Source organism: Dipodomys merriami, unplaced genomic scaffold (assembly GCF_024711535.1).
Source record: "Dipodomys merriami isolate MVZ:Mamm:240054 unplaced genomic scaffold, mDipMer1.0.p SCAF_21, whole genome shotgun sequence".
NCBI lineage: Eukaryota > Metazoa > Chordata > Mammalia > Rodentia > Heteromyidae > Dipodomys > Dipodomys merriami.
Window position 1 is genome coordinate 15,774,268 of NW_027203493.1, and position 13,187 is coordinate 15,787,454.

Sequence of the window (13,187 nt, forward strand, 5' to 3'; positions counted from 1 at the left end):
AGGGGAGAGGAAAGGAGAGAAGGAAGGAAAGAGAAGGATAGCTAGTTTATGACAGTCTTGAACTTAAAGTTCTGGAACTTGAACATACTTTACCTGATTTCCACCTTAGAGGTTTCACTTGACAGTCCAGCTTTGCTCCTTTCTATTCATTCATATCTATAAAACTGTCCCTCATCTGAAATTTTCCACATGGCTACATTGTGTATGTCACAAAGTCCACTAATGAATGCAGAAAAAGAGACCTGAGAATTGCTACAAGGGCTACAATATTTCCAACCTCCTTTCCCTTAGAGTGCTTCTTTTCATCTCCATTATCAGAATTCATGCTTAAAAAAGCAGAAAGGAAAATGAGAAAAGAAAAAAGACTAGGGAAAAAACCCCAAGATTATCTTGAAATCTCTTTCTTTTCCTGCCTATTTTTGTTGATTAACATGGAAATTAATAAAAGCAATCAAATAAAGAGATGGTAATCACTAATGACTGACTTATTTTCTAAGTGAGTTTTTTTTAAAAACAATTACAAAACAACTCTGAAATGGCTAAGAGAAGATAAGTCACACACAGTTGCTTCCTTTTTTTTTTCTCTTGCTATTCTCAATATCCGTGCTCACATTGGGTAAGCCCAAGCTAGCAGACCAAAGCACAGCACTTGACTTTGTCTCCATTTTTCCTGGTTAGAGGAAATGTTTAATTGGGACTGACAGCAGAGCCACATAATTGTTTAGCATCTGTGAGTGTAGCTGAACTTCATAGAGATTTTTGCATCTTGTTTTCTCCTTTGCAAAATGGGGTATTCATGTTTAGTGTGTAGAAATATTAGAATTAAATGAGATGTGGGATTCGATAAAATATAGCAGGAAAAAATTTTAACACAGCTTCTGACATATCATTGTTTTATTCAGTATGAAAATCCTGCACCCAGCTTTATAGGCAAATGTCGAGAAGTCACATGAAGCCTACTAATAGTAGTACCCCTCAAGAAGGTTTCTGTTCCTGGGCACTGGTGGCTCACACCTGTAATCCTAGATTCTCAGGAGCCTGAGATCTGAGGATCACAGTTCAAAGCCAGCCCAGGCAGGAAAGACTGTGAGACTCTTATCTCCAATTAACCACCAGAAAACTGGAAGTGGTGCTGTAGCTCAAAGTGGTAGAGCATTAGCTATGAGCTGAAGAGCTCAGGGACAGTACCCAGACCCAGACGTTAAGCCCCATGACAACAACAACAACAAAAAAAGGTGTCTGTTTGGAGAGACACTTTTTATTTTTGTTTTCTGTATGCATGCTGACTTTATATTTCTTTTTTTGACTTTATCTTTCATAGACGTTATGGGAATGGTATGTTTGCATTCATGGATGTGGGTGATGGCTCAATTTAAAAGTTACACTCAGACACAGAGGAATAGAGAATGTGAGACTGTCTGCATCTGAGTACACAGTGTATATTCCACACATGGAATCAGGAGAGGTTCCTTTGGTGGCAAGCATCAGGTTTTGTAGGAAAACTGATGCTAATTGGTATGAGTGAGCACCAGGACTGAGCAGCCCAGGTACACAAGTAGAATCTGCATGCCTTCCCTCCCTCCCCTCTCCTCCCCTCCCCTCCTTCCTTCCTTCCTTCCTTCCTTCCTTCCTTCCTTCCTTCCTTCCTTCCTTCCTTCCTTCCTTCCTTCCTCCTTCTCTCCCTCCTCCTTCTTTCTCTTCCTCTTCTCTTTCTTCTATTTCAAGAGTCTTTCTATATAGCCCAGGCTATATAAACTTCCTGCTTCAGCCTTCCTAATGCTGGGATGTACCACCATACAGAGCAAGCCAGGAGGCTTTCTATCAAGATGTCACAGCTGCACTTGCCTTCCAATCAAGCCTTTATGTTCCAGAAAGGAGGAATCTGATTGGTCCATCTGGAAACAAAGGTTTCAGCTTTTGCCAAGTGACAAAGCCAGTAGTACACGAGGGAGCAATTGTGAACGAAACCATCCTTCTATAGATGTCCCTCCTAACACTTTCTTATTCACATTTTAAAAGATGATTATCTTGCACCACTTCTTAAATGCTAATGAAAAATCTCTAATAATAAATAATACAAATAGTGGTCTGCTGTAAGACTCAACCAATAATACTTTATGCAGCTTTACCTGGAGCCAAACAATATGATTCATCATTAATGTGCCTGATGATGTATCATACCTTGGCTGTGGGTAGATGTTGGTCCTGAAGGTGTGTGTGTGTGCGTACCACACACACACACACACACACACACACACACACACACACACACACACACACACACACACACACACACACCAATTCAAACAGCTGGGAAATCCAGCATCTGCCCAGTGCTGCCTCTGAAATTCAGAAGGGTGTTGGAGACCTTGATTTGGGTAAAGGAAATCAATAGGGTATCTCCTGATTTTTTTATGATTTAGTTGTCCTTTACAGGGATTGAAGCACACAGAGAGAGACATACAGAGAGAGAGAGAGAGTGACAGACAGACAGAGACAGACAGAGACAGAGACAGAGAGAGATAGACAGAGAAAGAGATAGAGAGAGAGACCTGAAGCAGAGATAGAAGGAAAGAGAGTGAGGAGGAGGGTGAGGGTGAGAAAGCACCAGGGCAGGATGATTGAGGACTTGCCTTAGCTGGGCGGAAATGCAGGGTGCATTTTCTGTGCTGCCTATTTGTGTTGCTTAGGAAAGAGGAGCCCAGCCAGCCAGGCTCAAGAGGTTGAGGAGAAAGTGCAAATCAGGAGCTCAGCCAGCTGGGAGGGGCTGGGGGATGCTTTGTGCTCTCAACAATGCCTCCTGGCAACTCCACACCACACAGGACCTGCCCAGCTACCTCTCCTCCTTCCTGGCAGCCCACAGGGTCCTTCCCAGGGGCAATAAATCCTTCCATTGGCCACCCACCTCTTCTTTGGGATTTGTTTTGTTTTGTTCTTACAGGAAAGGTGAAAATGGGTTGCTGGGAAAAGGATTAGAAATTCCTTATATGAGGAGCAACCAGTGAGAGACTATTAACAATACCATTTATTTACCGAGCCTCACTGCATGGCAGGCAGCTCATGTTGCTACACAAACCGTTTCTGCAGAAGGAAGGAACAAACTGAGATTCCAAGTTTAAGGATATGGCTCAAGTTGGTACAGCTCTTCTGTGGTAAAGCCAGATTTATACCTGGGCCAGACATCCTCACACCACTAGTTTGACCAGAAAGCAGCCTGCAGTGAGCTCTGGTGTGCATCTGTGTGGGACCTGTCACACAACCGTGGAGTAGTGTCTGTATTAGCTACAACAAATTGGGAATCATGGTATCATGTTTGTCCCTAAAGCCAGCATTGTAATAGCATAGTTATAGCTTGGATCAAAAATAGGCCCCCAAAGGCCATGTGCTAAGGGCTTGGTTCCAGCTGATCAGCTTTGGAGAAGTGATTGGATTGTGATCTCATCCATGGATAAATTCACCGATGGAATCTCAATCCAATGGATTATTAGGAGGTGATGGTAGGGCTTCACTGGAAGAGCTAGGTCCCTGGGGGAGTGCAGTTGGGGACTCTATCAATCCTGGTACTCTCTCTCTCTCTCTGTCTCTCTCACACACACACATAGCTGTTAGCCTGCTCACTCTCATTCTTTCCTCTACTTTCAATGCTTCTCCACCATGTGCTCCACAATGATGCTCTGCCTCACTACATCCCTAGAAACACAAGGCCCAAAAGATAATGGATCAAAAACTAGAGCTGAAAATACAGTTTTTCTCACGTGTGTGTGTGTGGGTGTGTGTGTGTGTGTGTGTGTGTGTGTGTGTGTGTGTGTGTGTGTGTGTGTGCGTGTGTTAGTTCCAGGGCTTGAACTCAGGGCCTGAGAACTATCTCTTTGCTCTACCATTTAAGCTACATCTCAACATCTGGCTCTTTGGTGGTTAATTGGAGGTAAGAGCCTTTACTTCCCAGGCTGGCTTTTAACCATGATCTCTGTCTGTCTGTCTGTCTGTCTCTCTCTCTGTCTCTATTTCTCTCTCTCTCTCTCTGTATCCATCCATAGAACATCGCCAAACCTAACCATGAGCTATCAGATAAATCCTAGTTGAGTGACATTCTATATAATACCCAACTAGTACTGTACCTTTAAAATTATCATGATCATCACCAGAAAAATTAGAGAAACTGTTAAGTAATAAAAAGCCTAAGGAACTCATTTCTTTGTATCTTTTTCCTCCTCCTCTTCCTCCTCTGATGGTCCTGGGGCTTGAACTCAGGGTCTGGACCCTGAGCTTTTTTATTTTTATTATTTTTTTCTTTCTCAAGGCTAGCACTCTACCACATGAACCAGAGCTTCATGTCCTGCTTTTGATAGTTAATTGGAGACTTTCCTGCCCAGGCTGACTTTGAACTGCCATCCTCAGATCTCAACCTCCTGAGTAGCTAGGATTACAGGCCTGAACCATTGGTTCCTGGCTTCACTAGCATAAATTTAAGTTGAAGATTTGGGCCTATTCTTCACATGTGGTTTGGAGACCAAGGTATAATGCATCCTCAGGAGTCTACATCCAATACACCTAGAGAAGAGGGCTCTTTCTAAGGCCCTTGGGGAAAGATTTTTGTTTGTTTACAGCTTTGGACATTGGGTGTTCTGCCCCCCTGAAGTTGTTGAAATAGAACATGAGACCAAATAGTTTTATTGGAATCAAAAATATTATGTGTTAAATGCCTTTGGCCATAATCTGAATATAAGTGACTGTGCTTTGGATGTTCCCACAGGCTACCAAACCCAGGGAAGATGGAAGGACAAGAATACAGCAGGAACAAAGACTGAAGTTGTGGGCTTCTGATTGTACCCCAGCAGGCAGTTGAATTTAAATTTTCATTATTTTGAGTCAATGTGGCCCTGAGGAATCATGGAGAGATGGTATTTTATGTGATTTCAGGGAAGTCCCTCTCTTGTAATATAGTAACTTTTATAAAGCAATACCATGCAATATACATACAAAATATATGTATTCCTAGAAAAAAATTCAGGAAGATTCATACCTAAATGTGAACCTGGGGGAAAAGAGAACTTGAAGAGCAAAGACTTTCTTCTTTTTCTTCAAAATAATTTCCTGGAGTGGTTACACTTATACTGGGCATGTACTTTTGAGCAGACTGGAATGATTAAGGGATGCTTGAATGATTCACACTTCATGGCACCAGATTATCAAACGAAGATTGGACAAGTGTCTTTAAGAGGCTGTCCCATGGACTAGAAATTAATATGGGAAGGTTCCATGCTTGGGTGACATCATACAGATAGAATCAAAGGGAGAGGGTATGAAGCATGATTCAAAACCAGGAGCCAGGGTTTCACCTGACTTGCGAAGTAGCACTACTGGCATGAGGATGGAGCCTAGATACTGATGCTGCTCCACGAAGCCATGGAAGGATTGAAAAGGCCACAGTTGTAATCTCAGTGCAAGGCTGGGCAGTGGAGAACATACAAATGGGCTTTCACTAGGTGCCTTGATTTCATCTGTGGGCTGACCTCCTTTAAAAGCCTAATTAGTCTTGGGGTAAGGTTGTTGTATCTCACATTCTTTCTCTGACTTTGGCAGCTTCCCCCTCCTCCCCCCCCCCCCCCCCCCCCCAGCTAGGGAGAGTTGAAGGTCTTTCTAAGTCTGGGACATTTCTAGATGTCTTGCAGGGTTCTTTGTCTCTTTTTGTACTGACTATGAGAAATTCCCCTTCTGCATGGCTTACAGTTTAAAGGAGATAGATTTAAAGCACAAGTAAATAGAAGCCTCCTGAGTTGGTTTGATGTGAGAGCTTGCTAATGACATCAAACACTAGTTTCTTCTAAACTTCCTATCCTGTTCTTCATGCAATACCCATCTGGCTTCTGCATGACAGCAAAATGGATGCAGCAGTTCCAGGCTTTATCTTCATCCCATCTAGAAGGAGATAGAGAACTCTTATTTTACTGTAGAAGTTTTTTTTGAGGGGGGAGTGAGGATAAATCTCCCCTTTGATATCACTGACTCAAACTGAATCTCAGATAATTTTCTTTTTCTCCTGACTAGGGATTGAACCCAGGGCCTTGTGCATGCTAGGCAAACACTCTTTCACTGAGACACATCCCCTGGACTCTGTTGCTACTCTTGGCTCAATCCTTTTGATTAGGTAATATTGTCTGGCTGACGGCTTAGGTTTCCTGAGTTAGTCACACTTATGGGGTAGGAGCGGTAGTTCTATGTGGTGGTGGGGAGTAGGTACAGTTGAAATAGGAAGATAAGGTAGAGGTGAGTGGAGGCTATCCCACAGAGAAGCAGGAGGCTGAGTGTCCATTCAAGGCAGAAGCCAGGTTGACATGAAAACAGCACCTGAGATTATGGGTGGAGCCATAGAGGAGAATGATCAAGAGGGTACCTGAGAGAACCTGGCATGAAAAATTAAGGGCCTGGGTGCAGAGACCCCTACCCTGATTCTAAGTCGACTTGGTGGCCATGTTGGCACAAGCAGAACACATGTGAATGGCCCTACCATGGTGGCATAGTGGTACCCGAGCTGTGGCTTTGGGGACAGCTAACAAGTTCAATTCTGTACAGTGCCTGAGTGCATGGTTTGGAGCATTGCACTCTGGATCACTGTTAGAATAAGAAATACATTGATGGTAGGGGAAACAGAAGAGCAAAGGCTTGGGGGACTTCTCCCTGCCTGAACCTATATAGCAATCTGGAGAAGCTCCTTTTTGAACAGGAGGAACTCAGGAAATGGAATCTCAAGAGTGTGTTAAATGTGGACTTCCCTGTGGCACAGCAAATGGGAGCTACAATAACTTGTGTTTTATTTGAGAAATAAAGACAGATGACATTACATGTCTTCCCAGAGCCTGGAGCAATTCATAGCACTGTAACAGTACATATACACAGAGATGTCTTCTGTGATTGCAGTCCAGTCTCACGGCCTCCTAACAGAGAAGCCCTTATCACCATCCTTTGACAGGGGAAGAAAGCCTTGCTTCCAGGTATTAAATTCTTTGTCTGAGGCCCACAGCACAAACACATTGAGATCAGTCTTTGATATCAAGCACCGATTCCCAACAAAACCTAACTTTGACCTGTTCTTCCATGATCACTCATGATGCCATGTGCCCAAGAAATTGAACCCTACCCAGGGGAGACTTTTCCCTTGATTCAGTTCTAACCACTGCAACTCTGGTAGTTAGATTCTGAGAGCTCTCTCTCTCTCTCTCTCTCCTCTTCTTTCTCCTCTTCTTCCTCCTCCTCTTCCCTCTTCCTCTTCCTCCTCCTCCTCTTCTTCCTCCTCCTCTTCTTCCTCCTCTTCTTCCTTCTTCCTGCCAGTTCTGGGGCCAGTTCTGGGGTTTGAACTGAGGACCTGGCTGCTGTCTCTGGATCATTTCATTGTCTTTCCCTGGACAATTGTTCATGGCCTCATCCTCAGAGGATGAAAGAACAGAGAGAGTCATTGATGGTGGACAGAATCACTAAATAACACATTCTAGAAGCCTCCAGGAGCAGAAATAGCCAGTTACCTAGTGTGCATCCCATTCTTTCTTAGCAACAGAAGAATTTATATCGACCAGTCTATCAATGTACCCAGATGTAAAAATCACATTTTATAGACTCCCTTCCAATGGGAGTACTCAATAAAATGTAAGGTAGTCTTTGGCTTTAACTTTTAACCTTCTTGGATTGTGAGCATGTTAGCTAGATATGTGGCAGCCATATGTGATCATGAAGCTAACTTGAAGTTGAAAGCCACGTGATAAAGATAATAGTATAGAAATTACAGGTCCTTCATATGGGAGCTGAGATAGCAGCTTTTGTATATTTATTTATTAACTTTGTGTGTGTGTGTGTGTGTGTGTGTGTGTGTGTGTGTGTGTGTGTGTGAGCGCACGCGCGCACCGGTATTAGAACTCACATTTTCTCTTGACTTTTTCACTCAAGGCTAGTGTTCTACAACTTGAGCCATACCTCTATTTCCAAAGTTTTGGTGGATAATTGGAGATAAGAGTTTTGCTGGGGGCTGGGAAGGTGGCTCAGTGGTAGAGCGCTTGCCTTGCATGCATGAGGCCCTGGGTTCGATTCCTCAGCACCACATAAGCAAAAAGAAAAAAGCCGGAAGTGGCGCTGTGGCTCAAGTGGTAGAGCGCTAACCTTGAGCTGAAGAGCTGAGGGACAGTGCCCAGGCCCAGAGTTCAGGCCCCACTACCGGACCCCCCCCCCCAAAAAAAAAAGAGTTTTGCTGATTTTCCTGTCTTGGCTGGCTTTGCACTGTGACCCTTAGATCTCAGCCTCTTGGCTAGCTAGGATTATAGGCATGAGCCACCAGTGCCAGGCTCTGGGCTTCTGTTATGTGAGAAGAACTCAAAGCCTGAGAACTATCCCTTAGCTTTTTTGCTCAAGACTGGTGCTCTACCACTTTAGCTACACATCCACTTATAGCATTTTAGTAGTTAATTGGAGATAAGAGCCTCATAGACTTTCCTTTCTGGGCTGTTTTTTTTTTTTTTTTTTTTTACCACTATCCTAGATCTCAGCCTCCTTAGTAGGTAGAATTACTGGTGTGAGCCACTAGTATCCAGCTGAGAAATGGAAATTTTTATTTTCTAGAAACCACTGTTATTTATTTTTCTGCTTCTATGCAGCTGAGTCTAATTTCAACTGAGAAACCTACGTATTTCTGAATTTCCTGTTGGGAAGGAATTAACTAAAGTGTAAACTATTTGGAATTGGGATTCTTTTTTTGCAATCAAGGACATGATCTCCAAACTCAATCCCGTGTGTGTGTGTGTGTGTGTGTGTGTGTGTGTGTGTGTGTGTTAATGGCTATTTTTCCTTTTAATTTTTATTATTTACTTATTGTTCATGTGGTACCAAGGAACTGAACCCAGGGCCTGATGCATACTAGGCAAGCATTCTACTACTAGGCCACATTCCCAGCCCCGTGTGTGTGTGTAGTTGTGCTATGTAGGCAAGTGCAATGCTGGCTGTACTTTTTACCTCCATTATTCTTGGGTGAAACATTCTAACACTGAGATTACCATTTTCCACACATCTTTTCTGCTCTATGCCTCACCTTTGGGTAATAAAAGGATCCCCAAAAGCTCAAACAAGAAAGCGGATATTACTGGGACAACTTGGGTTGGGGAGCCCAGTTACTTTCCTTGGCATCTACCACATATTGTCCTAGTGACCCATCCACCCCAGAGCCTGGGGAATGAATGGCCTCCTGTGTGCCTGAATTTTTCCCCCTGCTCCTAAATTCCACTGTCTGGACCACATGGCCTGCTGCCCACAGGATCCTCAGGGAAAGGAGCTTTTAATAACCGGCAAAGCAACTATTGACTTAGGTTTTGTTTGTTTGCCACTAAGTTAGCATTTAATAAATGCAGAACACTTGGCTTAATAGGCCTGTTACTGTGTATCATCAAAATGGCAAATTAATTATTAAGAGCTGTGCTTGAGCTATACCAGAGATCTAACTTAGGCAGTCTCTCTGGTTCCTAATTTGCAATAAACATTGCATTTCGGGCCCATCAGTATTGAGTACAAGAGCTATCTTGTTAAAGCCAAATCTATGAGATGCAAGTGGAAGTCAGGAATCGGTGTTGATGGGTGTGGGTGGGTTTGGTCAGGCAGTGTGGTGAACATCCCCAGCCCTCTGCTTCTGCTCTGCTCTCTGGGAGAAGGCTACAGAGGTGAGGCCCACAAAGCACAGCCACATTCCAAGTTCACTGCCCAGAGAAAGGACCACCTACTAGGATTAGCTGAAGCACCTTTCCTTTGGACATCAATGTGTAATGTCATATTTGTAATGACTGCCACCACTTTCTAGAGCCTAATATGTGACAAAATGCTTTATATCCATAATCTCCAACTCTCACAACAATCCAGGTTAGAAACTGAGGCTCTCTAGGTCAAATAATCTGCCAGGGTCACGTGTGTGTGTGTGTGTGTGTGTGTGTGTGTGTGTGTGTGTGTGTGTGCGCGCGCGCACGCGCGCCTAAGGATTGACCCTAGTTCTTGCAGATTCTAGACAAATGCTTTACTATTGAGCCTCACTTCCAGCCTTTTTATTTTGTTTTCATTTTTTTATTTTTTGTAGTACTGAGGTTTGAACTCACAGACTTGTATTTGCTCAACTCACTTTTCCACTTGCTCCCACAGCTGGTGTTCTACTACTCGAGCCACCCCTCTCCAGCCCAGAATTTTGTTGGTTCTTTTAGATGTAGAGTCTCATGGACTTTTCTGGTTGCCTTTGAAATGCAGCTTTCCAGGATTTTAGTCTCCTGAGCAGAGCTAGAATTACAGGAGCGATCCATTGGCACCTGACTTTTTACTTTGTTTTTGAAACAAGCCTTTGCTACTTTGCCTCAGCTGGTTTTGTGAGGTCCTCCCGCCTCTGCCTGACTCTTGAACAGTCTGAGATCACCATTCTTGACTCTACACCTGCGTGCTAATTGGTTGCATTGGAAGAAAAATTGAGATCAGATGGGTTCTAAAGCTGTTCTTTCTCCAGCTGCAGGGACTTTGAAGGCCTGGACACACTTGTGTACTGCTTAGGAAGGTTTTGTCCTTGCCTCCTGGCTCCAAACTTGTCAGTCACAGCCATCTGTTTATCCCTCTCTTTCTCCAGTGAAGACCCACACTAGCTTGACTGCTGCAAGGGCATGGGTACCACCCTTCTCCATTCCTGCAGTGCCTCCACCATCACAAGAGGCCATACTGACCTATCTTTGAGCATTCACTCCCTTTCCCATCCTCATGTGCGGTACTGCAGGCTGATCACCAAATTCGAATGAGAAGTAAAATAATTCCAAATGAGTAGAAAAATTCCAATGTATCAGAGCCACTTTCTGGATTTTCTGAGTTTTCTTCTGGCTATTCTTTTTGAGTCTATCCCAACTCCTTCCCTACAGGCCTTTGGTATATAGCTGAGACCAAGCAGTCAGACACAGGAGACAATAAAGGCATTAACTACCCACAGCTGGAGGCTTTCCCTTTCTTGAAATCTAGGAGGCTGAGATGCCCTGTTCATCTCATGGTTTCAGTTGCTTATAGTGGTCGGCCACATGGTTCAAATCCATACAAGGAAAGGCTGTTTGGGTTCTACTTATGAAAGCCATCTTATTCATCCCCAAAGAATAGTTTAAAACAATGATTTCTTTTAAACGGTTCTATAGTTTGCGCTATATCACTACTATTTGGCTTTCCTGGGGTTATGCATGTGACTGTGGTCATGTGACTAAATTAAGGTACCGTGATCCAAGGTAGTAAACATTTGTGATATGACATGCCTGGGCCCTTAGCATTAGCTGGGGCTCTGCTTGGGGAATCTTAAAGACAGCCGTTCCACCAGGTTGTCTTGGGTAGTGTAAGGCAAACCCCAGGTGTGCAAAGCAGCTTTCTCTGCTGATGTCTCATTTGAAGGTGTTACATTGGTTTAAAACAAATCACACAGGTGATCCCAGCATCAGTGTGGGAGGGAAATGGCAGGTCATGTGGAAAGAGAATTTGTCGAAGACTATTTATTACAGGATGCAAGGAATTACAACCTCTTTTGTAGAACAGGGAGTCAAATTAACTAGCTTGCCCATGATCTTACTTAGGTCCAGCAAGAGAGTGGTGGAACTGCTCTCACACTTTCTCTCCACTCTAGTGGCATTCTCCTTCAGCACACTGACTTCTTTTACACAGCTAATTGTCAAATGATCCCAGTTGATGAGCTAACAAGTCATTCCTTCCCAAGTCTCTTATGTGTCTGCTCATGTCCTTATATTACACACACACACACACACACACACACACACACACACACACACACACACGTGAGTGTGTGTGTGAGCCATTCCACAGCTAGCATGTTTTTGTGTTAATACATAAGACTTCCCATTGTATGTCCTTTATTTATGGGCCTGGGTAAATGGTGCCCAGTGTATTTCCAGGCATGACCTCTTCGTATCTTCAGTGATATGGTAAGACCATGCACATATACAGTAAACATTGTCATTTCTTTCTCCATCTTCCTCTCTCTCTCTTTCTCTCTTTCTCTCTCTCTCTCTTTTTCTCTGTCTCCTTTCTGCTCTTCCCCTTTGTCTCTGCCAGTCTCTCTCTTAGTGGTTCTCTCTGGGGTTCTGCTTACTGGGCAGGTGTTCTGCTACTTGAGCCATGCCCTCCAGTCTATCTTGCCTTAGATGTTTTTCAAATGGGGTCTTACACATACGTCTGGGCCTGCCTTGGACTTATTCTCTTGCTTATGCTTTCTGCACAGCTGGAATACAAGTATGTGACACCACAGGCAGGTTTTTATTCGTTGAGCTGGGATCTTGTGAACTTGTCTCTTAGGCTAGCTTCAAACCACTATCCTCCCAATTCCTGCCGCCTCAGTGGCTGAGATTATATGTGTGAGCCACCACATCCAGGAGTCTCTTTTAAACCATCTTTTTGGCATGAAAGTGCAAGGAGAAAATGGCCGTGCAAGCAGGCACATGCTGTATTCTTCAATGCATCATCTCCTGTAGCTTCTGACAATGGATGCTGCCGTGCTGCTTCTCTCCCACCACTCAGGAGATGGATGGAGCCAGGGGAAGTCGAGTGCTTTCCTCATCATTGCCATCAGAAATCTTGTAGCATCTGACAGACCGAGACAGATTGCCTCTTGCTCAGTGAGGCCTGCATCAACAGGGTCCAGCCTGAAGGCCCAAGTGATGTTTCAATGTTGTTATCAGCAACATGATTGAGAGGGAAGCGAGGCAGTCTGTCAACTTGGCCTTCATGGGACTATTAGAGTGAAACAGAAGATAAAATGTATTTTGTTTTCAACAAGGTTCTATTTCTGTCCTACACGATCAACTCCAAAATGTACCAATAAAAAGGGAAGATTTCTTATTATCCCTACTTTCAAGAAATGGTTAGGAAATGTGAAAGGACTGAATGCTAATTTTACTTAGTGGTTCTACTCTGTGGTTCTACTCTTTTTGACATTGCTATTTGTGGTAGACAGTATAATGTGTTCATACTATCAAAGATGCCTATATCCTAAATCTTAGAAACTGTGAACATGTTGTTATACAACAAGAAGCAAGTCAAGTTGCTGATTGATTTAAAGTTGCTAACCTGTTGATTGTAAAATAAAGGAGGCATCCTGGATGATTCAGGTGGTTCCAATGGGATTAATTTAATTAAGGTCATTA